This window comes from Dromaius novaehollandiae, chromosome 3 (genome assembly GCF_036370855.1).
Source record: "Dromaius novaehollandiae isolate bDroNov1 chromosome 3, bDroNov1.hap1, whole genome shotgun sequence".
Classification (NCBI taxonomy): Eukaryota; Metazoa; Chordata; class Aves; order Casuariiformes; family Dromaiidae; genus Dromaius; species Dromaius novaehollandiae.
This window is the reverse complement of record NC_088100.1, coordinates 2422464-2450101: the sequence shown is the minus strand read 5'-3', so window position 1 is coordinate 2450101 and position 27638 is coordinate 2422464. Positions and strand designations below refer to the sequence as shown.

The 27638-nt window shown below is 47.4% G+C and overlaps 1 protein-coding gene and 1 long non-coding RNA gene across 12 annotated transcripts in view; one reads left to right on the top strand and one right to left on the bottom strand.

Annotated features, from left to right (window-relative positions):
* EXTL3 (exostosin like glycosyltransferase 3) overlaps window positions 1-27638 on the bottom strand; it is a 142297-nt gene extending 114659 nt beyond the window's left edge. For 2 of the 11 annotated variants that reach the window (XM_064508254.1, XM_064508257.1), the window contains exon 1: window positions 27522-27638. The gene's annotated coding sequence lies outside the window, so the exon portion shown is untranslated. Of the gene's footprint in view, window positions 1-5034; window positions 5173-5421; window positions 5553-6843; window positions 6933-27521 lie in introns of those variants that run through there. The other 9 variants (XM_064508255.1, XM_064508258.1, XM_064508256.1 and 6 more) reach the window with 6 other exon arrangements.
* Window positions 5299-27436, top strand: LOC112984258 (uncharacterized). Its single transcript, XR_010388145.1, has 5 exons — window positions 5299-5397; window positions 8566-8702; window positions 21923-21989; window positions 22256-22917; window positions 23522-27436. It is a non-coding gene; the product is annotated as an uncharacterized LOC112984258 (long non-coding RNA).

Genomic DNA, 27638 nt, shown 5'->3' with positions numbered 1-27638 from the left:
ACTCCCCTCAAACGGACACAGTCCAGAGCACAGCGCTTCCCACTAAGTGCCCACACAGAACAGGCCTGCAGTGTAATTACTTCCTCACGCCCGTAATAGCAACACTAAAAGACGTGTACAAATTTCAGCCCAACATGTGCCTGCATTACATATGATGCATTTAATCGGGGCGGGGGGGAGATATTCCCTGCATTCAGTGACGTTCTTCGTTCCACCACTTTCAAATCTGGACCCACAAAATGGGGCATAGGCACGTAAAGGGATGGAGAACAGAAAGGCATATCTTCATATTGAGATGTCCTGACAGGACATGGAGCATGATGATAGATTCATTTGTACTGTCTTTACAGAAGCAGAGAAACCAATTGTCTCAGTAAGCTGCCAAGCTTGAATTTATCATCTATTTGACTGGAGTCAAAGTATTCAATCTGTGTTAAAGCATCCCCTAAGTAAGGCAACGCACACGTAAAACAATTTGTTTGTTGTTCTATGACATTTTGGCTTTCAAATAAATATAATTCACTTTCACATGAATTCATAGATGACCAATACACTGGCACAGATTTGAGATGACGACATAGCTCAGCAATGTGGTGACACAGAAAGGCTAGCACAAAACAGTAAGAGAGTCCATCCTGCACAGTCAGATGTCAGGATAACACCTGAGGAAAGCACAGCCGCACTCGCAGCAACACATAACAGGAATGGAAATGAACCTCCATCCACCTGCACTGCCAGTGTCCCTGAGAAGAAAGCCAGAGACGAAGATATCTTGAGTATTTTGAATCATAAAAGAAAGCTTTCCATGAAAAAGGGCAGATAAAAGGCTAACCAGCTGGAAATTATGCAGAGAAAAAGACACAAAAACACGTTACCTGCACAGCGGGAAATAAAAGTGTTAATAGAACTTTGTATTAGAAGAAACTTGAGAGGTCTTTTTTGCATTCATGGGTTAATCCCACATATGAGACTACTCTCCAGAAGTCATCTGCATCTGTAGAAAAATGACACACATTTTCTAAATGTACCAAAATTCATGGGGGTGGGGGAGAGGCATAGAAAATATTATCCCCCAATTCCCATGCAGCGAGATCCCAACCACTTAAGAAACTGACTGTAAGGGCAGAAATTCTGAGACTGATTTAAACAGGCACCTTCCAAAAAACCTTCTTTGCATCCATTAGCAGCTACAGATTATCTGTTGGTTTGGGGTTTTAGGGTTCCCTCCTCCCATACAAGCATAAAAGATTAATTTGCTTAATTTATGAGGCTCGATTTTCTGTACTTCACTTGCCTTAATCAACAGGAGACAGGTCACTTCGTAGTGTTATTGATTATGTCAATGTAGCCCTGAGAAATTGGATCGCTAGTCACCACAAGTTAGCAGAGCAGACACCAGCAGAGGGAGCACAGCCCACCCACGTACACGTTATATAAAACACTGGATATCTTAAACTTCTGCAGCAAACAAACACTAAATTTAAAAAAAATAAAGATATTGGAACTTGCCATAAAATTGCTATAATCTTGTAGTAATGTCCAGCAAGTCAAGTGTTAGGCGTAAGCTACAACACTTCCTTTCAAATCCATGTGCGATAGATTAGTCAGCCCTCTACGTTGCTCTTGCTGGTAACAGACATCAATTAACTAATAGCAATGATTTCACAAAAATGGGATTTCAATTTGCACTTCAAAACTGGCCCTGCAACTGCTGCATAATAACATCAATTTACCTGGTCGGCCGGCACTCAAGGCTTCCTACGCCCAGGCAATCCAGGGATTGATTAGCTGTAAGCCATGGAGCTGTGCACACGTCTCTTTATCCTTCCTAACAAAACCCCAAAACCTCAAATTGGCTTCACACTTCTTCTCAGGCAACATCCACCAACACCCACCTTATTTGCATCTGACAAACAGCCATCTAAGCTGCAGGAGCCAAACTCAACCACGACAAGACAATCCCCAGTAAACCTTACTTTAAGGCCTTCTCTGAGAACACCACTTTGGGCTCTTTGCTTACGAGCACGTGTCTAAATTGCAACCACAGCACCGTAAACATACTCATACCAGCTTCAGCTCAGCTAGCACAGCTGAGAGCAGCGCAGGTTATATTAAACCACTGGAAGTCCCAGCTGTGCTCCCCAAATCTCATGTAGAGTTATGCTTACCCATACCAAAATGGCACATGTCTACATATACACAACTATTACTTGTCTGCTTCAAAGGAAGCAAACAAAGACTCCATATATTTTGCTTGCTGCACGGGTTAGGACACACAAATCTCAGTTTGGGTTTGGATTCTTTTGTTAAGAGTTGCAGCAAAAAAGAAATCTAGCCTGGATCAAAACCCCAGAGCTAGGAACTGTTTCAAAACACTCACAGTCAGTTCCTGCCCCAGAGAGGGGTATTTAGACAGAACAGATCACAGGTAGAAGAAAGACAGCAATCACTGGAAAACACTATCTGACTGATGAGGAGGTAGGATTCAAGGATCAGGAGGTCCTTCCCCGCTCTGTGTTTCTGTGGGGTTTCCAAAACAGAAATATTGCCTCTAGACTGGGAACCAATTCCCATTTGACTGCTGTGATCTTGGCTTCAAACAACTGGCACATGTGGCTAGCTGCATTTCCCACCCCGGTGAGGTCATTACTGTGGGAAGGGGGAGGAACAGCATGGGAAAACAGGCAGGAGAACTGGGAGAGGCGACAGGAGTCAAGCAACAAGGAGAGAATCAGGTAGCAGAGACGGTAGCGGAAAAAAAAAGAAAAAAAAAAAAAAGAAACAGATACACACACAGTCAGGGGAAAAAGGCAAACTACCAACTTAAGCTGGTAGCATTAAAGACATCCAGCCATGGAGAGCAGACTCAAGACGGTCTCTGGCTGCACAAAGGCGAGCGAGCCCCGGGAACGCGTCAACAGCATTGAACTCATCCGAACAGTCCCCGAGATCCATGCTACAAATATTCCAGGGAAGATGAGGATCTTTCTCATCCTGTCTTAACAGCGCACAAACAACCCTCCTATTTTGCCATATATTATTGAGAAATAGTCTAAATGAAGGCAATTCAAAAAATAATTTGGGTTTTTTTGGTGTGTACTTGCTGCTTCTGCTCTGACTTGGCAACTGCCAAAACCCATCCTCGCATGCAACGAACATCAGATCTAATGTTCTCCACTTGCAAAATGAGAGCATTTCTGAAAACTATTTTGGATTTCTCTTCTGCAATAAGACATCAAGAAGTTCAAGGACTGTCTGTACTGTAGTTGAGCTGCCAGAAGAATTTGGCTGAATTTGTGCTCAAATGAAGACAGTCAGTGACCCCTGCTCCAGGATCTCTTAACACTGAGCCAAACCAATGCAAACTCTACTTTTCCGATTTTCGTTTCAGAAAGAAGAGACACCACAAAGCATATAGATATAAGAATAAAGTGTCATGTAACAACAGGACTCTCAAATGGTACATGAAGTTAAGGGATCTGGTAGGGGGAAGGAACACTTTCCTCTCCCCAACACCCCATAACCAGACTATGGTTCATTACTGATGTTACCTTCACACAGAAACCAGTTTAGGATTAGTCATTACTTAATAAAACTTGACAGCATACAAAACACACCTCTTCTTCCAAGAACCATACTATCTCAAACACCACAGAAACACTGAACAAAACACATTTGTAATGGTTATGTGAGACTCCAGTCTTTGAGGTGCTTACACATACAGATTTCTTCACAAAAACATGAATATCTAGAGAATAATCACCTGCACATAACACTACTTCCAGGAAACAAAGTTATTTAATCTTCTTTACACAGATATTAGACTTGCAACATTGAAACCCAGAAATTTTAAAGTCGAGCTATCGTATCAGGACATCAACACATTTTATCAGACGCAAGCACGTGCAACCAGAGAGCAGCAACTAGTCGACAAGACTCTTGATGTTTGAATTTTAACATGTGCAGCAACAGAACAGCAAATCTACAGAGGATGTTTGGTTTTGCAGCATCTTTGCTAATCCTTAATACCGTTTTAAGCAGTTCCAACTCCTCCAAGCTCCAGTTTGTTTAGTTTAAGAGTAGCACAGCGAGGTGTTAGGCGATCAGCAGCAGCGTGTTAGCCCCACACTAGTTCAATTTTTGATTGAGGAGAGACCCCTACATTTTTGAGTAAGAAGAGACCTCGTGTGGGGACAACAACTGGAAACATAGGAAAAAAAAGTGTTTGGAGGAAAAAAACATATGAACCTCAGGAAACAACTCACAGGATGGTAATAACAGCATACAAAAAGCCCGGAGAAGACCGACTTGTCACTTCTGTCCTCACCGTCTCGCAACACAAAACCGAGGCACCAGCGAGCACGCAGCAACCCGGGGGAACTCGCTGCCGCAGGGGATTTTGCCAGGTCTCCAAGACAGTGGCCAACGCAGCGGCGTGGTAACGAAGCACGTCAGGGTCAGTGCTCCAGGGCCCGTCGGAGCCGGACCGGGCACCAGGCCTCGTGCTGAAACTGGCCTCAGAGCGGGGGGCACGAGGTGGCGTCTGCCTCGGGGCGGGTGACGTCCACCGAAGTCTCCCCTCTCAAGGGAGACGGGCCGAGGGGGCCCGGGAGCCGCCTGCGCCCCTCATGGACTTAGACACGCCGGAGGGAGGGAAGGGAAGGGAAGGGAAGGGGGACGGGGACAGGCGGGAAGGCTGCAGCCCCTCCGCAGCGCCTGGCGCCATCGCAGCCCTCCCGCCTCCCCCGCCAGGAGGGTGCCCAGCCCTGTGGGAACCTCCAGCCCCCCCAACCCTGTGGGACCCCCCCCAGCGCCCCCAACCCTGAGGGAGCCCTGCCCCCCCCTCCGCCCCTCAGAGGCGCCAAGACCGCCCGAGGCACGGCCTCCCCCCGCCTCAGGGAGGGGAGGGGGGGCTTCCCCCGGACTGTACCACTCCTGCCACGCACCCGGCCGCACGGGCTTCCCCCCGGGGGGGGTCCTACCGCCGCGCGTCGCCCTCCCCGCCGCCTCCGAACGTGGTACGGTCCGCCGTACCTCTTGGCGCCCTCACTTCGCCCTCCTGGCGGAGCCGCGGTCCCGGCGCCCGCCGCGCCGCCGTGCGCGAGTGGCTGGGGGGGGAGCCATAGCCGCTGCCTTGTCTTCCCCCGCCGCTCGCCCTCTCCTGCTCCCCCCCCGCCCCCCCGCGTCCGAACGCAGTTGGTTTGTTCCGAGAAGCCGGCCGGTCTTCTCCCCTAAACCGCTGGATCTCTCACGTCTTCGGCCATTTCCGACCGAACTGGCGGAAGTTGCCGAAGAGGCGGCGGAACTTAACGGCCTGAACCGAAGGGCGGGCGGAGATTGCCGAACCGGCGACGGAGCTTGCCGAAGGGTGAAGGGGCGGGGACTAGAAACCCGAAGGTGAGTCTTCGCTCCGGGAAGTACCGAGAATAGCCGAAGCTCCCCAGCTCTGTTCCGTCTCCAAGCTCCCGCGGTCTCAGCCGCTTAACGCCGCGCGCTCGCCCAGCTCCCTACGCAGGGAGGGGAGTGACGAACCAAAACGCAGCTCTGGCCCTTTAAATGGTGGCGCAGGCGGAGCAGTTGCGCCCTCCCTCAGCGGGGAGGGGGCGCCGCCAGCCACTGCGCATGCCCACTGGGGGGGGCGTTTCCCGCCCAAGGGCGGGCACGTGCTCGGCCGCCCCTCCCCCCCTCGCCTCACGGTGGAGCCGTTGCCCCCTCAGAGGCCGGTAGGGACCTCAGCACCGCTGCCGGGTCCCCGTGCGCCCGCAGCGGCACCCCTGCGAGGCCGGGGGCTCAGTCACGCCTCAGCCCCGGGCCCCGTGTGGGTCAGACCACAGCGGGGACTGCCCGGGTTGTCACAGATGTGCTGGAGCCACGGCCGGGTTCACCCGGCCAAAGGAGGTTGCACAAAACAACCATACTCTGGCCAGCTGACACAAAAAGACACGGACGCACTGCAGGCCCTGCTGACAGCCACTAAAATGCCACCAGGGATTCGTTTTCATTGCAGAATTAGATTAAGACTGGACCTGGATGGTGTGCAGTAACATCACAAATTATCACTCCGCATGAACGAGGACAAAATCAGTTTAAATACTGCAGTGGTGTACAGCAGTTTAATGTTATTAAGTCACAACAGCTATGTAAAATATAGGGTGATAAGCACCAAACCATGCAAAAGATGGCAACTGAGGCAAAAAAAAATAAATAAATAAAAAAGTAATGGTGCCATCCATTTTCTTGCAACGAAGCCAAGTGAAACAGATTCAGTAATTTTTATCTCATCGCTTTATGCACTTTAACCATATATTCTATATACATTTAAGGGCCCTTTGAAAGGCATTCATATCTACAGGAATCAAATCTCACCCCAAGACGCGCACACTGAGAAATTTTGGGGGACTAGAGAATTTCACAGGAGAGAAATAAGACTTTACAGGAGTGGAGAAGGTGGCAAGGGCAGTATGTCTCTGGCCCCAAAGCTCCAGGAATCTCAGTTTTAATAAAACATGAGCACTTTAAACCTGCAAGAAACCACTTTTCCACCACTCTGCACTTTTTAACAGCCATTTACACACGTGTAAAGTACGCAAGGAGAAACCACTTTTTAAACCAAGATGAAGAAACAGCGGGAGGGAAAAATACCAGGTCTACCATTTGTCAAACAATACGAAATCCAATCCCACGAGCAGGGAACACGCTGTACGGAAGGGCAGCAATGGGTACTGCAGGTTCAAAGGTTTTCAGAAATAGTAATTCACATTTTTTCAGAAAGAAAAAAAACCCAGAGTCCTACTGCATTGCACAGTATAAAGACAAAATTAACATCCCAATTATTGAACTCACCCACGTTGTCCTAGCACGCACATCCCTGCTTCCTCTTCCACCATGGCATAAAGTTATGTTCCTTCTGCACTGCTCTGCATGAGGATTTGCTAGAGGAAGCGGGGGGACAATAAATGCCTTTTAGGACCTCGCTGGGGGAAAAACAGCAAAGGAGAACTGTCAAGAGAACAATTCTTCTCCCAACTCCCAAAAGAAAACAAGCTTTCAGGAACGGCAGCCGGGGTGGCAAGTCTGTCCTTCAGAAAGCTCTGTCAAGGCTATGACACGTGATACTGACGGAGGTAGTTTCAGGTTTAATCCCCTTTGTATACCTACTTTTCTTATTCTAATGTAACAAGAGATCAGTATAAAAAGGGAGTTTTCAGCTTCCCTTCCACTGAACCAAAAATCCACTGCTCAGCTGCCTTCTGTGCATCTGAACTGAAATATTATCATCTTCAAATACTCTCATTTTCTACCCTTTCTGCTCTCTGGGCTTTTGTTTTCTCAAAGTCTGTTGATACACTATATGCAAGTACACACATACAGTTTTTACCTCAGAAATGGATCCTAGTAGGCAGAGACCTACGATGAATAATAGGAGTTTAAACAAACAAAAAAGGGCAGAACAGTTGCCCAAGTGCTTTTCTAGTCCAGGAGAAGCCTTTTACTCTTTCTGCCTGCTTCTTGGCCTGGTTTCCCAAGCAAACAAGCCGCGGTGCACAGTGCCAACCAACTGCACAGTGCCAGTGTTGTTAATGACTTTGAAACTCCTTGGCAACTTTTAGTCAAACCTGACAGAGGGGTAGAGGCCTAAAGGTATTAAATGCTCACCTACTATGTGGAAGCGTGCAGGCGTAACGCAAGGACGTCCACAAAGCGGGAGCAGTTCAGATCTTGCCTTTTCTGTTTAACCAGCTCACCGACGAACCAGCCGGCTGGTGCATCGCTCCCAGCCAACTAGTGCATGTGCTGCAGTTTCAGCCAGCAGCCGACACAAGGGTAGGAGGTTTGGGAAAGGCAGGTGCCTACAGCTACTGTGGAGGTAAGGGTAAAGAGGGATTTACAGTATGAACAAGAAGAGAGGAGAGGCTTGGGGATGATGAGGAACAGAAATGTGGTGCGGGCCCGTGGTGGCACACCTTAGGACATGGAAGAAATGGTGGGACTACTGTAGCGGGAGGTTACAGGGGGAACAGAAGACCGAATCTAAGGAAAACTGGCTTCATTAGTCCCACTACTCACAAAATTACTTATTTAGACACCTGGGTATGATTTCACTGCTGGGAACCTCCCTTATATTACCTTTCCAGTAGCTCTACAGTTGACAGCTGCAATTTAATGCAGTGAATGCTATCACTCCTTTGTGTCCTCCTTCTCTCATTTCCAGTGTTTGAAACGGTCCCCACTTTACCTCTATTCCTTATTTGGATTTCATCAAATTCCCTCTCTCCCATCCCACTTATCTGTAAGCATTTTTCACATCCAACATACTGTTGTTTCCTCTCTGCTATAAATTACATTGACTCATTTTGAGCAGGTATTAAGGAGTTTCAAAGCCAGCCACTGCACACTTCCATGGCACACTTCCATGGCCTGAAATAAACCTCAGAGAAATATCCATCACTCATTCACACATGCAAGGGAGCAACAATCTAAGGGGAGGACCCTAAGCTTTCATCCTTTCCCTGCTACAGTCCCTTTGGTAAATCTTTTTTAACCTCTTTTTCCTTCCTTTCACAGCAGACAATAGCAAGGCCTGTGACCATCTGTGGATTTTACAAGTTTCATGGAATGTTTTCAGACCGCGCTCTTAACCTCAGACACTCCTATCAGATTTCATAGGATTCAAGCCCCAGGGTGCTGTAGGCGCTAAACAGGTAATATACATCTCTCAGCCACTATGGAATGACTACACAGCACAAGTAAAGTCTCAGTCCTGCCGAGACCCTGACTGCTTTTGGCCATCAGGTATCCCAAAGTACGTCTCACAAAAGAGGAAGTGTTAATCTGGAATACTGGCCACATTCCAGTTTAGGAAATTACATTCTGACGATTTACGTTCTCCTTGCAGTTTTTAGTGGATATGGATTTTTTTTCTCCTTACTTTATGTCATAAAAGCAGTGACTTGGTCCTGTTTGTGCTGTTAGAACAGCTGCCAGGCTTTGCGGTGTAAGTAGCTGCATTTCAGTGGTAGGTGAAGGGATCTCTGTATGCTTAAATAAAGCACTTTAAAGACCCCACGGGTACAAGAAGTATTGTAACAATACACCCTACTGCTGACCATAAAGCAAAGCAAGGGCTAGAGCGTGCAGTGAAACACTCAATGGCAATATCTAAACTGGAAAAGAAAAAGTTAGCATAAGAATAGAGACATGCACATAACAAAGTGCAAAGCCTTTTCCCTCCCAGTTGCTAATTTAAATCTGGGCCCAATGCAGCCCCAGCTGGAATCCAAAGAGCAAGTACAATGCACTGCCGGCATCCTGCACTGCCGGCATCCTGCACAGGGGAACTAGATCATGTCTGCAAAAGAAAGTAACTCCAAAAAAGCAGTGAAAGCTTTTGGTGAAGGATGCTGAAGGATACTGCCCGGTAGTGAAATGGGGTGAGGAAAAGAAACGATGACTGTTCCCTTGTTAATGAAGGCCCAGTTAAGAGTTTCCCATTGTACCCAGATATTTAAAAGAAAGAAAAATGATGACTTCTGGCAGAAGGTTTTGTTTTAAGGTGGAATATTATGCATAATGTATGTCAAGCTGCACTGCCACACATTTTATTAAGAATAAACGTTTTAGATAAATTTAGTAATTGACAGTATTATGCTTTGTTTACCAAACCATACCTAACTGCATTGTTATTATCTTCATGAGAACCACAGTGCCTAAAAGGATAATTTTCATATTTCAGCAAAAAATGAAATAAGAGCGATTAGGACAGTGGTTACAAATAAACCATCAGGGACCAGATGGCTCAGAGGATGGGTAATGAGACATGTCGCTTTCCCTCCTCCCCCAGTGTGTCCCAGATCATTAGCGACTGAAAGCTGTTACTAGCGCTGGATGAATATTTTTCACAAAATGCTTATGCCCATCCCCAAAACTTCCAGCAAACCAGTTTCAGTATAACAAGTCATTCCAGCTGGACGGACTTTGGGGGAGCTAGACACAGCCATGAGCTGGTGCAGGTAGAGGGAGGTTTCTTCCCACTCTTTGTATCTATGACCACTTATAGCAATTCTACAGCAATTTTGTGAACCTTGCCCTCACTTCCTTTGCATTTGCATAAAAAAGGAAATGCTTTTAGTCGCACAGAATCATTTCTTGTGTGTGACTCAAGCCTAACAGATACCTTAACAGCAAGCAATTACCACCAGCAGCCTAAACGCCAGTGGTACATCCAGAACAGAAGTAGGTGGCACACAAGCCACTACACAGGTGGCCTCATGGCAGGAGCTAAATAACCAGCTGAGCTACATTCTCATTCCTAGGGAGGGTAGTTCTTCTCCCACCCTCACCTAGGCCCTTATGGGACGTACATGAGAGGGAGTGAACCGGTCTGAACATACTGTGGTTTTTTTCTCTTTTTTGCTAGACTTAGTTCTGTCAGTCTCAAAACAAATCAGTCACCCAGCATCAAGTATGTACTTAAATTTTTTTCTAAATAAATAAATGAAAAAAACATTCAGAGACTTTCACATCACAATGCTCCTGGAAATTTCAGTGACTATAAAGAAAGACGTGTCCCAAAGTAGGAAGCAGCAACCCATTCTGGTGACAGCCAAGCAAAACTCTTGAGCTGATCAAAGCCATGACTGGGTAACCACCAAATGTGGAGAGTGCTGCCTCTTTGCTCAAGGCTCCTTTGCCTTCATGAGCCCTGCTATACTAGGAAATTTGCTGCATTTCTGTAAGTTGCCTTAAATTCTTTGAGTATTACAGCTAACCATGCTTCCCCTTCTTCTTCAAAACACAGGCTTTGAAGTTTTCCAGAGAGACCCAAGGAAGAATGTCCATAGTCCAAAGATATATCCAAATACCTACACTACCTCCAAACTCCACCCTATAATAGATGGCACAGTTATAAAAACAGAAGCATCTGGTAACCACTGATATGAAACAGCTGGCAAGCAACAGCTTATTTTGTTCTACTAAATATTCTGTAATTTGAACTATATTTAAATAGGAGTTTAAAAGAAACAATTGTTTCATTTGTATAGAGCATTATCCCAAAACATCTACGTGCTGTAACTGCAACGTAGCTTGGGCATTACACTCTTGTCTAGCGAAAGCGTTTTGTTAATTAAGCATTCAGCCATATTTAAACTAAACTAGAAGTGACTGCAACACCAGCAGTTCAGTCCCTCTTCAGTAAAGTACATAACCATCATTTTAAGCATGTGCTTTGCTGCATCAGACTACCAGACTTAAGGCTGCAAGTTCCCAGTACTTCAGCTCAGCCTTCAGTCCACGCAATCTGAGGGCCTTTGACAACCTGCCAGATCGCAGGGTGTGCTTGAAAAGACAGAAGACTCAGAGAACCTAGATTCCAGGCACAGAGACCTATGTGCTTAAGGAAACTACTTCATTTGCCCCAGGGTTCAGTTACCAAAATGGAAATTGAGGATAATATTTCCTACGCAGTGACTGTCAGAAAAAAATCCACTAGCAATTATAGCCATAATACAATAAAAAAGGCCAATAAAAACATACCCAGGTGGTAAAACAAAATGAAAGAAAGAAACAACTGAACAAAAGGCAGATCAGAGCGTGCACACTATACACAATGCCAAATGCGCCCTTCACAAAAATCCAAATAAATCTTTTGGGATGCTGCTCCATAGTTCCTTCTGTGAGACTGAGTGAATCATCTCTGCTTGCCAGAAATGCAGAATGATAGCATGCATAAAACAATCAGTCTGGATTAAAATCACTCTGGGAAAAGTCTGTAAAAGACTGTCTACTGGGATTGTGCTATAGGTCCGCTAGAGACCCCACCGCCAGATTTGGATGTGTCTAGAAAGCTTTTTAAAATTACTAGAGAGAGAACGGAATACTCTTAGGAACTGTGTGATAAGGGAGTCTTAAATTCCAGGTACAGAACGAAGAACAAATACTAACAGTAGGGCCCTGTAAGTCCTGGATGTAATAGCTGACAGACTTCTTCACAAAACAGTCACAGAACAAACAAGAGGTGATTCTGCTGTAGACTTTTGGCAAATAGTGGGGATGTTATAATAATAGCCGGTTGTGATCACTCAATTCAAGCCTATTTTCTACAAATTGGTTCAGTTTAAGCAAAATAAAAGCAGGTCTGTAAGGTTTTCAATTTCAAAAAGAAGAGTTGAAGTAATTAAGGGAACTAGTTTGTGAAGCGGACAGGGCTGAATAGCTGAAAGGCTTGAGTGAGAAGATCTTGAAAGCAAAGAACAAAAACCATCTGCCATTTGCATCCTGAATAGAGGAGGTTAAAAAAAAGCACACATAGGAAAGCGATGAGAACGTACTGGAGATTAAAGACAGTCGAGGTCAAGCCCCCAGACTTAATACATATGCTACCTTACAGTTCAATAATGAGTGTATATAGGGGTAAAGGCACGGTGGGTTATGGGAAAATCTGCATGCAATTTCCCCATCCAGGGGCAAGCAAACTGAGCCGTTTAATGCACTCCATTCTGTAGCAAGGATTTCTAACAAGTCTACACAATACCTGAAATAAAATTCAGAAATCCTCATAATGAAAACTCTGAAATGCTGGAATGAACCATTTTTGTCCTACAGCCATGTTTAAAAATGCCAATGAGCATGTTTGATGTTCTCAGAAATAATAACATGACATACTATTAATTCCAGCCTGTTTCAACCAGCGGCTCTCAGATCACAGAGGACGCTGTACACAGAGTATCTCTGCTTGAGGAAGAAGGGCTAAAGAAGGCAGTGCTTGGGGAAGCCACAGGTATCAACTGCACACAGAATTTCAGCCCACAATCTGAATCCAAACATAAAAGGCATGGAAATACATGGTCTAAAATCCAACATGAGATCAAAGTTACGCTGTGCTAAAATAACCTGGCACCTGTCTTCGATAAAATACCTGGTTTCTCTGGACAAAAATGCAGTATGCAGTAGGTCTAATTTATAGGGATTTTAGCAAAGCAACAACACATCTGGGGAACTATTTGCAAAGGGGTAAAATGGGGATCAATAAAGTGAACTGTGAGGTTGATAATCCACCATAGCATACATTAAGTGCTGCAGGTTTTTACAAAAGGGTCAGTACAAAATTAAATAATAATAAATAATTGTCATCATTTTAAGCACAATCCATATCATGGCCTAAATTTACTAAAAGGTACTTAAATGATCTAAGCTGAAAAAACTAATATCCAAGCAGTACAGGCCTGCTGCCAAAGTCAACCACTAAAATAGGGGAACAGTTGCCAGCTGCTGTTTTTTATCCAGTGCAGAAAAGATACTTTCTTCTTTCCACAGTTAGCTCAATTCAGTTATTAGTACATTAGAAACGAAACCAACTCAAGGCTGAATGGCTTCTAAAACAGTATTTAAAATGAAAACCTTCTATGTTGTTTCCATTACTTGCAGGATTCTTAAGTATATTTGCAAAAGCACAGGACAGGAAATCCTGAGTCCAATCCCATAATCCCATTAAAACATTTATCAGGCTCCATCTTCACAGCAATCATTTCTTTAGCCCCTATTATACAATTCCCATTAGAAGGCTGCTCAAGAACCTGACTTGGTTTGAAGCCATTATCCTAATTTCCAGCCTAAACTTATTCGGAGCCATTTCTTCTTGTGCCAGAATTGTCATTTAACTTAAATAACTCCTCTCCCTCTCTGGTGTTTACGCCAATGTATTTATAGAGAAGGAATATAATTCTTCTCTGCCTTTCTTTTTGTCACTGGCCAAACCATGCAGGCTCCTTTGTTTGGTGAAACAGCTCCTCTGTTCTCCTGATCATTTCTAGCAGACATCCTCCCTTACCCCTTTCACAATTTAAGTCAATCTTTCTCCCACATGGGCAAGCAGGAATGCATGATACGTTTTAAACAAAACCTCACTAAAACCTTCTGCAGTGGTGTTCATACTTCCTTGTCGCTAGTGGAAATATCTTGGTTGATAAATGTGGTCCTGGTTTGTATCTTTGTCACTGGTACATCGTAGTCATCCTGTGATTGATTAATACATTCCAGTTCCAATACAGGAAATTCTGCTTGTCTCAGAGCTTGCATTATTATTCCTTACAGGCAAATAGTCCTGAAGTCATTCATTCTTCTTAATGTGCTATCCAGTTGTTCCTCTGTTTTGATGGCATCTCCAAATCTCATTAATTTCTGCTGTAGCATTAATTAACACATTGATTAACGCTGGCCTTAAGACCAATCCGTGAGGAGCAGTATCGGTAACTTCCCCTCCAATCCTTTTTCAGCCATCCTACCATTTCTCCTTTATCCAGTTACAGGATTTATTGATGCAAAACAAAGCAAAATAATTCAATTCTGAATGATTGATTTGAACTGTCTTGCACTGTATTTTTAGTGTTTTCTTCTTAATGACAGGCTGACTTTTGCTGGTGGATAACAACAAAGGCATATTTCACCTTAAATCAGGGCTTTTTGGCTAACTGGAAAGCCATCCTGTTTTTACAGTTAGGCATTTGCTTAAGTTAATAAACTATGCAAGTTAACGCATTTTACGTAAAAAAGGGTAAATGAAGTTTCTTAATGACTAGTCTGACTTTTTAATTGTACTTATGATTTATGTCACATATTTAGAAAAACAATTAGAATGCAAAAAAAAGCATGTAAAAATTGTAGTTAAATAAATTAAGCTAAATGTGCTGAATACAAGTTTTAAATTAAAACAAACTGCTTTATTGTACAAAGGAATTCTGCAGCCTATAAATAGAGCCAATTTGTATCTATTCAGCAGGTCTTCAGGTTTTCAGGACTCGAAACGAAATTAATTTCTATTCTTAAGCAGAGGAAGAGCTGATCCTAAAGTATAATGAATGTGGCAAAAACTAGTTGACTGAACATTTTCTTTCAACCCAGCTCAGTTCTGCAGTTCAGGTTCCCATGCAACCATGCCCATGATGTTCACAGTGCTTTTGTTAGCAGAACGAAAGAAAAGCCGTATCAGTGAAGAAAGGGGGCAGATTGCTTCTGCTCGTTGTAGGCCGGCCAGTTTGTGAAAGTACGCTCATGGGTGTAATTTTGGGGCAGCCTGAGCTGATGTAGACTGTACCTGCTGCAGCTAGTCAAAGGCTAACTCTGCAGAACAAAGTGATTTGTTCCTGGCTTTTCCTGAACGCAAACCCATGCATTCAGTGCCTGGGGCTCCGTCTGCAAAGGATGGCTGCTTTAATTTGGCTATTACTCACAGATCTCTCCAGCAGTGGACTGACTTCGAGAACTACCTAGTCAGTGAGAACCAGGCAGTGAAGCTGTTCATGGTGTAAGCTCAGCAAAACAGAGCTCGTTGAAGGGGTAAATTAGAGGATAAACACGGAAATCGCTCTTCAGGTGGTGCGGGAAGGGACGTGATCTAGTGCGATAAGCACGCTGCTGGGGAGCAGGACTTCTCGTCCCCAGGTGTCATTAACCTGAGCCCTGGAAAGTTGCTTCAGTTCCCTTATTGGGAGCATGAAGCTAATGACGTTCTCCAAGTCTTCTTCGCTCACAGTCCTGAAGTGCTTTGAGATCGCCCACCATATGGCAATGCTCGTGTTAATCAATACTAACACTGGCTCCCGAGAGAGCAAAAACAAACAATAATTTGCCCTTCCAATTACAACAATGTTCCAGCGAAACCATTATGTCTAGTTTTAAATTCAATCAAATTTAAACATTAAGAAAAAGCCTCCTTTTCTTCCGCTACTGACAGAACAATACTATGCTTTCTTTGTTTTTCCTTTTTTCATTAACAAACAGGTTGGACTTCAGGAGCGTAAGACATCATAAAAAGATGCCATTGGGATCAGTTAAATCCAACAAAATTGAAAACATTTAGAAGAAATGACACCAAAACCACAGAACTAGATTTAAACTTGGTCTGCGCTGTGGCAGGAGGCCAACAGAAAGAGATCTTGGTATAACAGTGACCAGAGGCAGGGCTCACTGCTGCAGTTACAGTCAAATGTCATTGCCCAGATAACCAGGTGCCACCAACCGGCGTAGCCGGGATGCAGTCGATGAAGCAATGCTAACCTCAGCTGGCCCAACGCTCCGTCCTGGCATATCTAAACTCCGCTGCAAAAAACTCCCAACATATTAAGGCATGACATTAATAAACATTGAGCTGTTATACAGCACTTTCCGTCTTCAAAGAGCTTGAAAACCAATGACTAATCCTCACAACCACCTCCTTAGGTGCGGGAACGGTTTAAAGATGGGAAGAAAGGCAAAACGATGAAGTCATCTGGCACAGCTTCTAAAATGGAGTTTTTAAAACTAGCTGAGCCCAGGGCAGAAATTATGGGCTCTCAGGCATATACCCATTCCCCCAGGCAAAATTTCCCTTGTGCTTCTTCAGGAAGTACCTGGAGCCATCTCATACCTAGAGCATTTCCTCCAAAACCTGAAAAGATAGCTCTCAAGTGGGTCAACTGAATCTGATGAATCAACCGAAGCTGACAACATGCTCTTTTGGTGAGATTTTGTATCTCCTCTGCGCCAGCAGAGATTGGCAGAGCAGCAGAGGAAGCAAAACGGGTGAAGCAGCACACCACCAAAGTCAACAGGAAGTTTTGGCCACAAACTTGCATTTCCTCTGATGTGTTTTCAGCCGGGAAAAAGAAGAAGCACAGCCTATCCACTAGCAGGGTGGTAATTCACAGTTTCTAGATTCTGTTTCTCCATCTTTTGTATATATTATGCAGCCCTGAGAAAATTCCCAGAATCACTCCGTACCTCAGTTTCTCCTCCAGCAAACAGACCTACCTTAAGTTCTGCAGGAAAACTATGAAACAAACTCAGGTTCATAACAAACTCTTGAAGGAAAGATGATACAGAAGGGCAGACCTGCTCAATTACTAACACCCTGCTCAGCAGAGGTCTCCACAGGAGACTAGAACTGACAAGTTATTTTTAAAAAATGCTAGAAACAAGAATAAGTTACTGAAGGAAGAATAAAATCAACACGCTCTTGTGTTTCTAAGCACCTCGATAAAGGTATCAATAAGCCTAGATGCATCCTGTACACAAAAAAGCCAGCAGCAATCAATTCAAATGGGTGACACTTCTGTAATCTGCCTATTTGACTCTCCATCTGAAGCAGATAAGAATTCAAAGATTGGACTTTCTTGGTATTTGTATTTCAATATACACCGCTTTAGTGAAATTGCAGCAACTCAACCTACAATTCATTCTGCGCAGGCAGTGACATTCAAGTATCTCCTGGCAATTTTCATACCGCTCCCAGCATATCTTACAAGCTGTCACCAATTTGAGCATTATCTTTTTTTTGTAAAGATGTGTCAGGAGTGCCATGCAGGTTTCTCCCTGGTTCAAATAGGCAGGATTATAGCTGATTCATTGTCCTTTTTTTTCCTTTCATCCCGGTTTCTATAGTCTCCTTTTCAATTTAGTTTTCCCATGTTGCACGAGGGGAGGGGGCCTGGATGTGTGTGCGTGTATGCATGCAAGAGAGAGTGAGAGTATGGTTTTAATCTCCTCCTATTCCTCTTGTTAACAGTTTCTTCTGCTTCATCTCCTTGGAGGTATTTTATTTTTAAAATCAAATGAATTCTCTCTTGCTCTTGCTTTTGTTGAAAGAAAACAATAGGACTTGAGAGAAACCCAGCTAGAAGGAAATGCTTAAGCTGTCAAGTCCTTGGACTTGCTGAAGTCTTTTGCTGACTTTCTAAAGCAAGCAGGAGAGCAGCTCAACTTCCCACAGAGCTGGAGACATCAGGCTTCCCCAGCACCTGCCAGTTTTTGCTGGACCCTGATGTCCATGACATTTAAATTGGTAAGTTTTACCACAAATGCAGACTGCCAGCCATGACTGGTCCTGGGGTCTACCAGGGCAACACAAGGGCCACGCTCTGGCTTGAGAGGAGCCACCGAGTCCAGAAGTTAATCAAGATTTTGCAGAGCAACGTGTTCCAGCCTGCAACCCCAAACATTATTCCGACACAACCAGAAAAACATCACGCTTGTGAGCCCCAGACGTCACAGAGGTGGCTTTTCTCTGGATTTGTATCTTGCAGTCAACTACCAGCTCCAATGGTAACTCTCACAACCAGAGCACTTGCAAGATCTCTCTCCCTTGTGTGGACTCTGCAGTATCTGCTCATGCAAGTTTGAACAGTGCCTCTCCCTCAGGCTCAATAAGTACCTGCGCTATCCCTCATGCCTGGCTGCCTGTTTTTCATGAACTTGTGCAACCTTAATTACCCTTGAAGACCTATCTCTCTTTGGCAGGACTGAAATAGGTCAACAGGTTCAGAAGTCATTGTGGTATGCAGACACGCACGCAAGTGGGGTGAAAAACCTGGACTGGTTTCTGTCTAGTTCTGTAGTAAAACAACATTGTTGTTGATTGTAATGGCAAAACAAGGGAGTGTCGCTGTTGATCCTTGCAGAGTATCCCAAGCACTGAGCTACCCTCAGGAAAGCAACCTACAGATTTTGGTGTAGCCGCCCTGAAAAACAGTGCCTGGACGTACTCAGGGATAAGGGAAGGTCCAAAAAACCCCATTCACAGAAAGCCCTCCAGCCCAGCTTCTTTCTGCACGCCAGACAAAAGGCTGAGCAGGCCAGCACTACAGTGAGGTCGACCTGGTCTCAGGACTGCCAGTACCAGCCAGGACCACTTGCAGTAGAAGCAGAGGCTGCACCAACCTCCCAAACTGCTCCACCAAAGAGGCTGAGGTCAGACCCAGAAACACAGCAAGAACAGAGCTGAGACGGACCTGGAAAACCTATCCCCTTACTTCAGGCTGCAATCAGTTTTACTTAAGTCATTCTCTGCAGGTGTCCACCCAAGGAAAAACAGATCTCCAGGATCTATTCAGACTACGGTTAAGTCAGACTCAGGTCGGTGATGAAACATGTATGGGAAAAGCTCCAGCTCATTAATCCCTTTTATTCCTTAGGCCCTGTAATTTCCTTTTTAGAAAGCTGCTTCAACCACGGAAGAATTTCCCCCCTCATTCATTAACCAAAGTCACCACCACTGTGATTACGTTTTGCTTTTAACAAGGCTTGGAAGAGTGATGAGAGAAGCCTCATTTGGAGGCTTACTCTGTCTTTGGCATCAATAAACAGGAAGCCTGAAGTCTTTTGATGCCAGCACAGTTTTAAGAATAGTCACAAGGTTGATCTGGACAGCAAGAGAGGAGCACAGAGACTAGCACTCCTACTTCGAGCTGGGGCCAGGATGCAAGGAGCTGAGAGATTTTGAGAAATTCAGTAGTAAACACAGTATATCCCCAGGTAACAACCTAGGTTGCACTCAAGAATTAAAGCCAGCGCTACGGACTTTTACTTCATTCATCAACAGTCACAGGGTGAGAACCTGTATCTGCTCATGCTTCTGGTACACGAATATCAAACTGTGTCCCCGGCCTCCTTTCCAGCAACCACAACAGCTCAACGCATGTTGCAAGGCTTCGGTTGCACAAAGGGCACAAACAGGTTTCCCCGACATGGAAAACCAGGGCCTCTTTCAAAGCAGCGTAGCGCAGGGTCAGGCTCTCCTGCTGCTGTGGGCTTCCCAGCGACATGGCACGCAGCAGAGCGACAACCAGAAAGTCCTCGGGTGGCCAAAGATTTGTTACAATAGGCAGAACGGTTCCCCTCAGCCTCTCTCCAGCTCCCACTTAAGTTCGTAGCCTAGAAAAGTGATGAATTACAGTTAAATGATCTTGCTGTGATGCCTTCTGCTGATGAATGATGAATATCCTGCCAGAGTCTCCTGATTTCAGGTGATGGATTTGAGCCCAGGCTGTACTACACTTCCCTCTAAGTGACAAGCTCTGCTATTTTCACTCTTAATCTTCATACGATTTGATTGAATAAATCCAAGGTCATAATTTCCTCGGTGGCTACCGTTGCTCAAAATATCACCAGCCCTCCAATTATTTTAACTGCATCAGAAAAAGTGAATATTCAAATAAGAGCTGGGAAGAGCCCAGCTCTATTACGGGGAAATACCTACATCCAAAACACACTGTCACCGGAGCATGAACTAGCAACGGTGAAGTCGCGTTTGTCATAACACAGCCCAAAGCTCCTATTATACAGCCCTCAAGCCTCTGGGACCCGGATCTCTGGGGACTAACATTTCTCATGCTCCGTCACAGTCCAGAAGTTTTTTTTCTTTTTCTTGTTCGAAGTTTGATAAGAGGCAGCTTGGCTAAACCGGACCTATTTGCAGGAAGCGGGTAACTATTAATTTACATTGTTTTCTTCCAGCACAGTACAAGCACTTTATAATAGAGTTGCACCTTAAAACCCCTGTGCTTAAGCTTTAGAGAATACAAAGCTTTTGGGGATGCAACATTATTTTTCCTTCCCATTTTCCTTTTCCTTAAAAAGCCTCCCCTACTGGGAGCAAAAACGTCTCCAGCTCTGAGGCTGCACAGAATTGCACACAGATCCCCGCGGAGGATCAGCGGCATCTAAAGACGCTGTGTGTCATGTCTGAAATGTTCCAGCGCTTTATTGCACCATCTCCTAATTATTAACGTCTCGTCGCCGTATTTCTGCAGCGAGATTTATGATGTAGCTCAGGGCGGCGGATTTGAACGAGCTCCCCCTCAAAGGGGAACCACAGAAATGTTTCTTTTCTCCCCGTTTCCGGCGTCTCTAGTCTGAAAGAAAATTCCGAGGAACAAACAAGCTCCTCAGAAGAGGGATTTAGGAGGAACTGTCCCTCCCTGCACAGTTGCATAACTGTCTTAAACAAGTCCACGCTGTCACTAGGGGACACTCCGACAGACAGAGCTTTGCAAGACTTCCATGTTTTATCTGTTTTCAGGGGATAAATATCGCACCCTTGCAAGTCTCCTTCCCTCCCACCCAGGAGCTGGCAGGACCCCGGAGCAGAGCTGCAGCGGGAGCAGGACAGAGCCGGCTCCGGGGAGCAGGAGAAAGGAGGCAGCTGATGCACGAGCCAGCGGGCCCCGCGCGGCCCAAGCGGAGGGAGCCGGACGCTCCCCCCTCGAAACAATACAAGGAAACAAGGTCGTTGTTGATCTGGCTGCAGCCTGCGCCTTCAAAACCAGTATTTGGGGATGGAAAAGGCTTGAAAGCGAGAAGCAGAAAACTTTTGGGGATGCAACATTATTTTTCCTTCCCATTTTCCTTCCTTTCCTTCCCATCTTCCATTCCCCTCCTGCGGAGGGGGCCGTTCAGAGGAACGGTGAATAATTTGTAAAGCGAACTGCATAGGAAAAATTTGAAGTCTGGAAATTAAGCTGCAGAATGTAGAATTTAAAAAAAACCAAAACCCAAAACACACACGCTATTACGGGGCTTGCAATAAAATAAGGAATGGTGGTGACAGCGAGTTACGTGTGCGCACAGCAGGCAGGATAATAGGATTTTGCCGGCTTTTGTTTCCTCGGAGGTGACTGTGTTGTTATCAGGAGATGCAGGATATGAGCTTCTGACACAGCGGTGCTCTAATTCACACCCCCGAATAAAGCCGACGTCTGATGGCATCTGCATTGCTGACTCAGTTGTGTCTCTTAGGTGCCAATCTTGGGGCTGGGAAAAGGGATTTGGTGGAAGACTGTTCCTGCGAGCTGTATGCAGCAGGCAACGCGGCCCCCACTTTGCCTCAGGGCCGCACCACTAAAACTAACTAAAGTGAGCTCCTGCCCCCATCCCACATCCACCAAGGCAAGGTTTTCAGCAGGTTTTCCCCACCCAGACTTGGCAAAACAACTTAAAAAAATCCCACCTGCTCAGCTTTTGGAATGTATTGAAATTAAAACAAAGTAAACCTTGCTCCCTGCACTCTACCCCCACGCAGCCTCAAAAAAGGTGGAAGGCAAACACCTTCTTGTTGAGGCTTATTCTAGCTCAAAGTGACTGTTTTCAGACTGATTTTTTTTTTTTTTTTAAGTTTAGGCTCTGGCACGTCTAATTTTCATCCTTTCGGAGAAGAAGCAAGAAGAGCAGCAGCCCAACAGGTCAGGAAACAGAGTCTCCTCCATCTCTGAAAGTACTGAGCTGCGACCTAGGCGGTGACAAACATGACGGATTAATACCTTAGAAGAAGCATGTTGCCCGTAAGAACGGTGCTTTCCAGTGGGAGGGCAGTTTTTGCTCAGCTCAGTGCTCCAGCAGCCCTACGGGAGCGTACGCGGCCCCACACGCCAGACCCACGCGGTGGGTCCCTGAGATGACGCTGAGAAGGTAGGATATGCCTAATGTCGCTATTACTTTATTCACCAAGGTGCACAGGACACCTCGGGAACAGCCAAAACAGGTCAGACCAAAGGTCCTCTGCAGGTCAGATGAAAGGTCCTCTCCTCTGTCACCATCTCCAGCGAATATGCAGAGAAACGGTGCAAGCGCCACTGCCCAGATCCTTCTCCTTATGCACCTCCACGGCTCGGCTGGCTGGAGCTCAAGCAGACGCCGTACACCAGGTCCTCTCCGGCTCTGAGACCCTTGCGATGAAGGTAAATAAACTCCTAATAAATTGCTTCTCTGAAGCATCCCTGTGGGCTCAGTCCCCCCACACCGGTGAGCACAGGACAAGGCGCAAGAGGGGGCCAACCCCGGCCCTGTGCCTGGCCCGCAGGGACGTCCCCACCACAGCCAAGGCCCCAAGGAGCCCCGAGAGCTCCTGCAAACCAGACCAGGCCTGGGGTTGACGGCCTCAACACTGGGTTCCTCGTCTCCAGGGCATTCGTGTCTCATCGAGCGCAAGCCTCGACTGAGCGCTCGGCCAGGCCGAGACACGCCGAAAGGCTCGCTCCAGCACGGCGTCCCCGGTGACTAATAGCGCGTGACATCAGCCGGTCCCGCTGGCACGGCGCTGCTGTGGGCTCACTGCTGGCTTGCACCAAGCAAAGCAGCTGCTCCGTAAGCCCGACGTTCCTGGGAAAGCAGGTAAAAAAGCCGGCTCCAGCTCGCGTTTGCTCTAAGCCCGATCCTCCGACTCCCCATCCGAGCTTCTGCAAGGAAAGTGGCCCCGCTGCGGGCTCCGGGCCCCTGGGGATTTCACACCACACAGATTTTAGCTCCGCAAAGCAATAATTTCCCTGCCCGAGCCAATTAATGATGCCCGCTAAATTCACCTCCAGCTTGCCAGCTACTGAATCCTCCCCGTTCCAGCTCGGTCCCATTATTTTATTAATCACACCCAGAAATTCAGGGGAGGGTGGCAGCACACAGTCACTAAATAAAATATAAACACCTCATCTATACTTAACATCCAGTTTGATCTCCACTGTTTTCACTCCCCTTTCTCAACCCGATTTGCAATTTCTTTGGTTGCTTTTTGGGAAGCGAGAGCGGAGGGGACGGCTGACTTACTGCTTAATCTCATTTTTTATCTATTATTAAATGCCTGCTTTCTTTCTTTCTTTTTTTTTTTTTTTTACCCTTTCTCTAGGAAGCCAGAAGTCCCAGCAGAAATTACACACAGAAAGAAAGGTGAACTGTGAAATGAAGGCTGGTGGGGAAAAAATTGGTTGTTTTTTTCTTTTCTCAGGGCTTTCTCATTTTTGGCGGTAAGAAATCGCTGCAACGCCAGCCAAGTGAGAGAAAACACATCGAGAGCGTCAGAAATGCACAGCGTTGGCCCCGATCCCACCGCCCACGTATGCGGACAAACGCTTCGATTCAGGCCCAGCACGTGCACCCCCCCGTAATCCTCTGCAGAGCCAGGTTTAAAATGCAAACATGCTGACATTTCCTCATACTTTTACCAGCAACAGTAATTCTCTAGCAAATGCCCAGGCTCGGGGGAGCGGCGTTGGCATGCTGCGGAGCCGCACGCTTGGACTTTCAACATGACAGCAGAGACTTGGTGAAAACCCAGGACAGCACCCACAGAGCACAAAGTCAGCAGCAATCAAGGCACCCTGGAGGTATTTTTTACCGTATTTATATAGGATCATCTAAAGGTTTGTCAGGACCGTAGCAAAACACGATCTCTGCAAGGAGCTCATGCGAGGCCATAGCGCGCAGCCAGGCGCAGAGCACTGCAAAGGAGTAGCAGCATTTAGTGCCTGCTGCGGGCGATTTGGAGGTTGTTTCATAGGTTTCTGATTATTTCATTACTTTCTCCTTGCCCTTGCTAAATAACAGTGTTTGTCTACCCTGCAACCAAATGTGTGACTCCTCACCCCAACTCGCAGGGACAGAGCTGGCACAGCCACCCGAGCGCCCCGCGCCCGTCACAAGCCTTTTTGTGGCCCCTTGGCATCGCTGGAGGCAATTCCTCGTTCTGCCGCATTCGCACAAACGTGGAGGGGGGAACGCTCCACTCTCCTGGCCCCGGGACACGCTTCCACCACTTCGCCAGGTCCGTCAAACAAAAGCCAGCGCCGCCTCCCGCCAGGCTCCCGCGGCGAGCTGGATGTGCACCCTGCCACACCGGCCGTTTGGCTGGCAAGCAAATTATTCCAGTGCGAAACCACAGGGCCTGGATCAGGGCTTCAAGCTCCCCAGTGAGCCCCCTGCTTCCAATTCAGGACTGCTGGAGGCACGGACTAGCTGAACCACGAGCCGCACGGAGGTGCTCACCACGGTCACCTCGGTGGCCAGCTGGAAGCCTTATTCTCCAAAATGCCAAATTCCCACTGTTTGTAGGTGCTGCCATTTCCCAGACCAGCAGTGACCGTACACGAGAGCCTGGGGACCCACCAAAGCCTCCCCACAGACTTAATAAAGAAAAATGCTGCCTAAGGACTGCAAATAGTTTTCTCCTTCCTGAAGGAGAGCAGGGAAATGCAAGAGATGAAGGAAGCAACCATGAACCTTCAATGACAATTCATCCAACAGCCACAAAAACCCTTTTTGGGATGCACTGCCTGTCCGAGTGGTGAAATCAAAGCTGCCCCAAAAACTGATGGTAGCGACACAGGGGCAGAGGCTCCCTCACATCCATATTTTGGCCGTACACTATTGATTCAAGTTCATGGGCAGGAGTAAAGGTGGAAAGAGCCTGTTCCTACAGGCATATTTCTCCTCAAAAATGGAGCAGGATGTCACCAGGACACCAGGGGAACAAATCAAAGCAACTGGCTACATACAGCTTTACCAGCTAAAAACATCCAACTTCGCTACAGGGATGATGACGTTTCCATGCCCCCCCCCCCAACCCAGCTCATGAAGACTGGTTTGAAGGACTCAAAAACCTTTCGGAGGAAAGAAAAGATCACCTCTAACACACACAAATGCCGGGAAAACCCTGAGTCCATCACGGATAATTCGTGAGCACTGATCAGCTGGAGGTCGCTCGCAGACAGCGAGGTGGCCGGCCGGAGAAAAATCCCCACGCGCTTCTCCATTCCCTCTTGCTGTTTCCAATTTTGATTCCTGTGCATTTGTTTATATAGCAATGTGAGTGTACGTACCATAAAAAAAAAGAAATCTGCGTGCTGGAAATATCATGACTAACATATGGGAATCCGCAGTGTGTAAAAATCTTGCCTCCCCTCCGACATAACATCGTTTTGCAGGTGCTTTGTACACTGGCACCTCGGATTCATCTGTTTTCTTGTAAGACTGAGCACATTTAACAAATGACATTGTTTTTAAGTCTCAGCTATAGATTCGGAGCTGGAAAGCAAAGAAGCCACAGCCTCCCCCGGCCCCATAACTAGGGGGTCAGCGGGCTCACGTGCCCCCTCGTCTGTCTTGGAGAACATCACGGCCCAACATAGGATTTCACCTAGGGCTTTCCTTCCTACGTGCAGCCCCCCCTTCTTTTTTTTAACTAAAACCTTGCTTTCCCCAGCAGCCCTGGTCTTTACCATCCACTTGGACTGTGACGGACCACAGCTCCTCGACGGTCCCGTGCCTCGACCCTGCCATGCCCGTAAATAAACGGCGCCCGTCCTGCGTCCCTGGGACCGCATGGGCTGCAAGGAGAAAGCTCCTGCTCCGCATTTCCATGCCCGCACCGGGAGCATCTGCATCACCGCATAAATGACATGTATCCACATCTCCAGCCCAGGAGCAGGGAGCTCTCAGGTCCTGCGTTGCCAGCTCGGCTCCGGTGGGAGAGACGCGTGGCAGCGCACGGCGGGAGCAGACCGCAGCCCCGGGCCCGGCCGGATCTGCAGCACCGCAAACGCATGAGGGGATGTCTCAGGGCTTTTTTTTTTTCCTGCATACCCAGGGACAAAAATAACCCCGGCTTCCTTCTTTTACAGCATCCTTCTGAGCCGAGCGGCACCAAATGTGACACCCGCACACAGCTCTGGGCAGCACGCGCAGCCCGGAGCGACGGGCTCGGCAGCCAGCAGACTTCCCACCGCAGCAGCGCCTCTGCTCCAAGCCCGGAGCTGCTCCCGCAGGAACGGGCTGCGGGAGTACCCCCGAGCCTCCCTCCCCGCACCAGCCAAGCCGGGGGGCAAAGGAGAAACACCGAAATGAAGAGCACACGAAGGACAGAGAAAGAGCAGCTTCCTTAACCGCAGGCAAGCAGCGAGTCTTGCAGAAAGCAGCAGAAGTTTTTTGCTCAGCTACGGAGACAAGTTTGAAGGTGGAGGTTGCACAAGGAAGCATTTGCAGCTGCAGGGAGCCCGAACTGCCCAGAGCAGGGTGGAAAACAAAGAAACCCAACCCCAACACGAGAAAATCCAAGTTTATTTGCTTTAGCCCCGCTTCCCTCCCTGGCACAGAAATGTCTTTAACGCTGCTCTATCTAGGGGCTTTAATGCAAAACCATGACTTTAAGCAACAAGCCAACCCCAAACACAGTTCCAGGTAGGAAGCAGTGAGCTGCAGAGTCACAAGCATCTCCAAACCCATCACTCCCGAAACCGGGCTCTGGGCAGAGCCGCTGGGCAGGGAAGCAGGGAAGAGGGAGACAGTGGGGCCGGCTGGCAGTGCCAGGACCCCGAAAGTGCTCCCGCTCTCCCCCCAAGCCGCAACCCCCGTCCCAGGACGAGGCGTCAGCGCAGAAGTGATGGAGAGGTCCCAGGAAAGCAGCGGGGACGGGCAGCGTCGCGGTGCCTCACTGCAGCGCATCCAAGGCCTCCGTCCCGCCTGCCCCAGGGCCTCCATCCTGCTGCCCAGGATTCCTCCTCGCAAAAGCTGCTTCAAAGCTGCCGGTTTTCCTCCCCTCCGCAATCGCCCGCGGTGGGGAGGGTCTCCGGGGGGCAGCGGACCCCTCGCCCCCCCCTCGCATTTACACCGCTGCCTTTACACTAAGTCTAATCCACGTTGCGGAGCCGGAGAGGAGGCAGCGCTGCTCCGCAGCCACGGGCGCAAGTTCCGCTCAACTTGGGTCGGTTTCGCTAAAAAAAAACCCTTCCCCCGCCGGGGGGGCGCTTGGCCGGGTGGCGATGCCTCCGCGCAGCCCCCAAGAGCCCCCGAGCCAGGCACCCCCCAGCCCCGCGGAGGAGGAAAAAGGGAAGGGGCAGAAAAAATTAAAAAGGAAAAAATACATATTATTTTTTTTAAATGACCCCCACAATTTGTTAAAGCCCCCCCCGCCCGCCCCGGGGTAGCGGTGCCGCGGGCGGAGCAGCGCTTACCTGGCGGAGCGCGGTCGCCCTGCGGCCGCAGCGCGGCGCGGAGCCCGGCGCGGAGCAGCGCGGAGCCCAGCGCGGCCCCCGGCCCGGCTCGCTGCATTGTGGGAAGCGGCGCCCAAA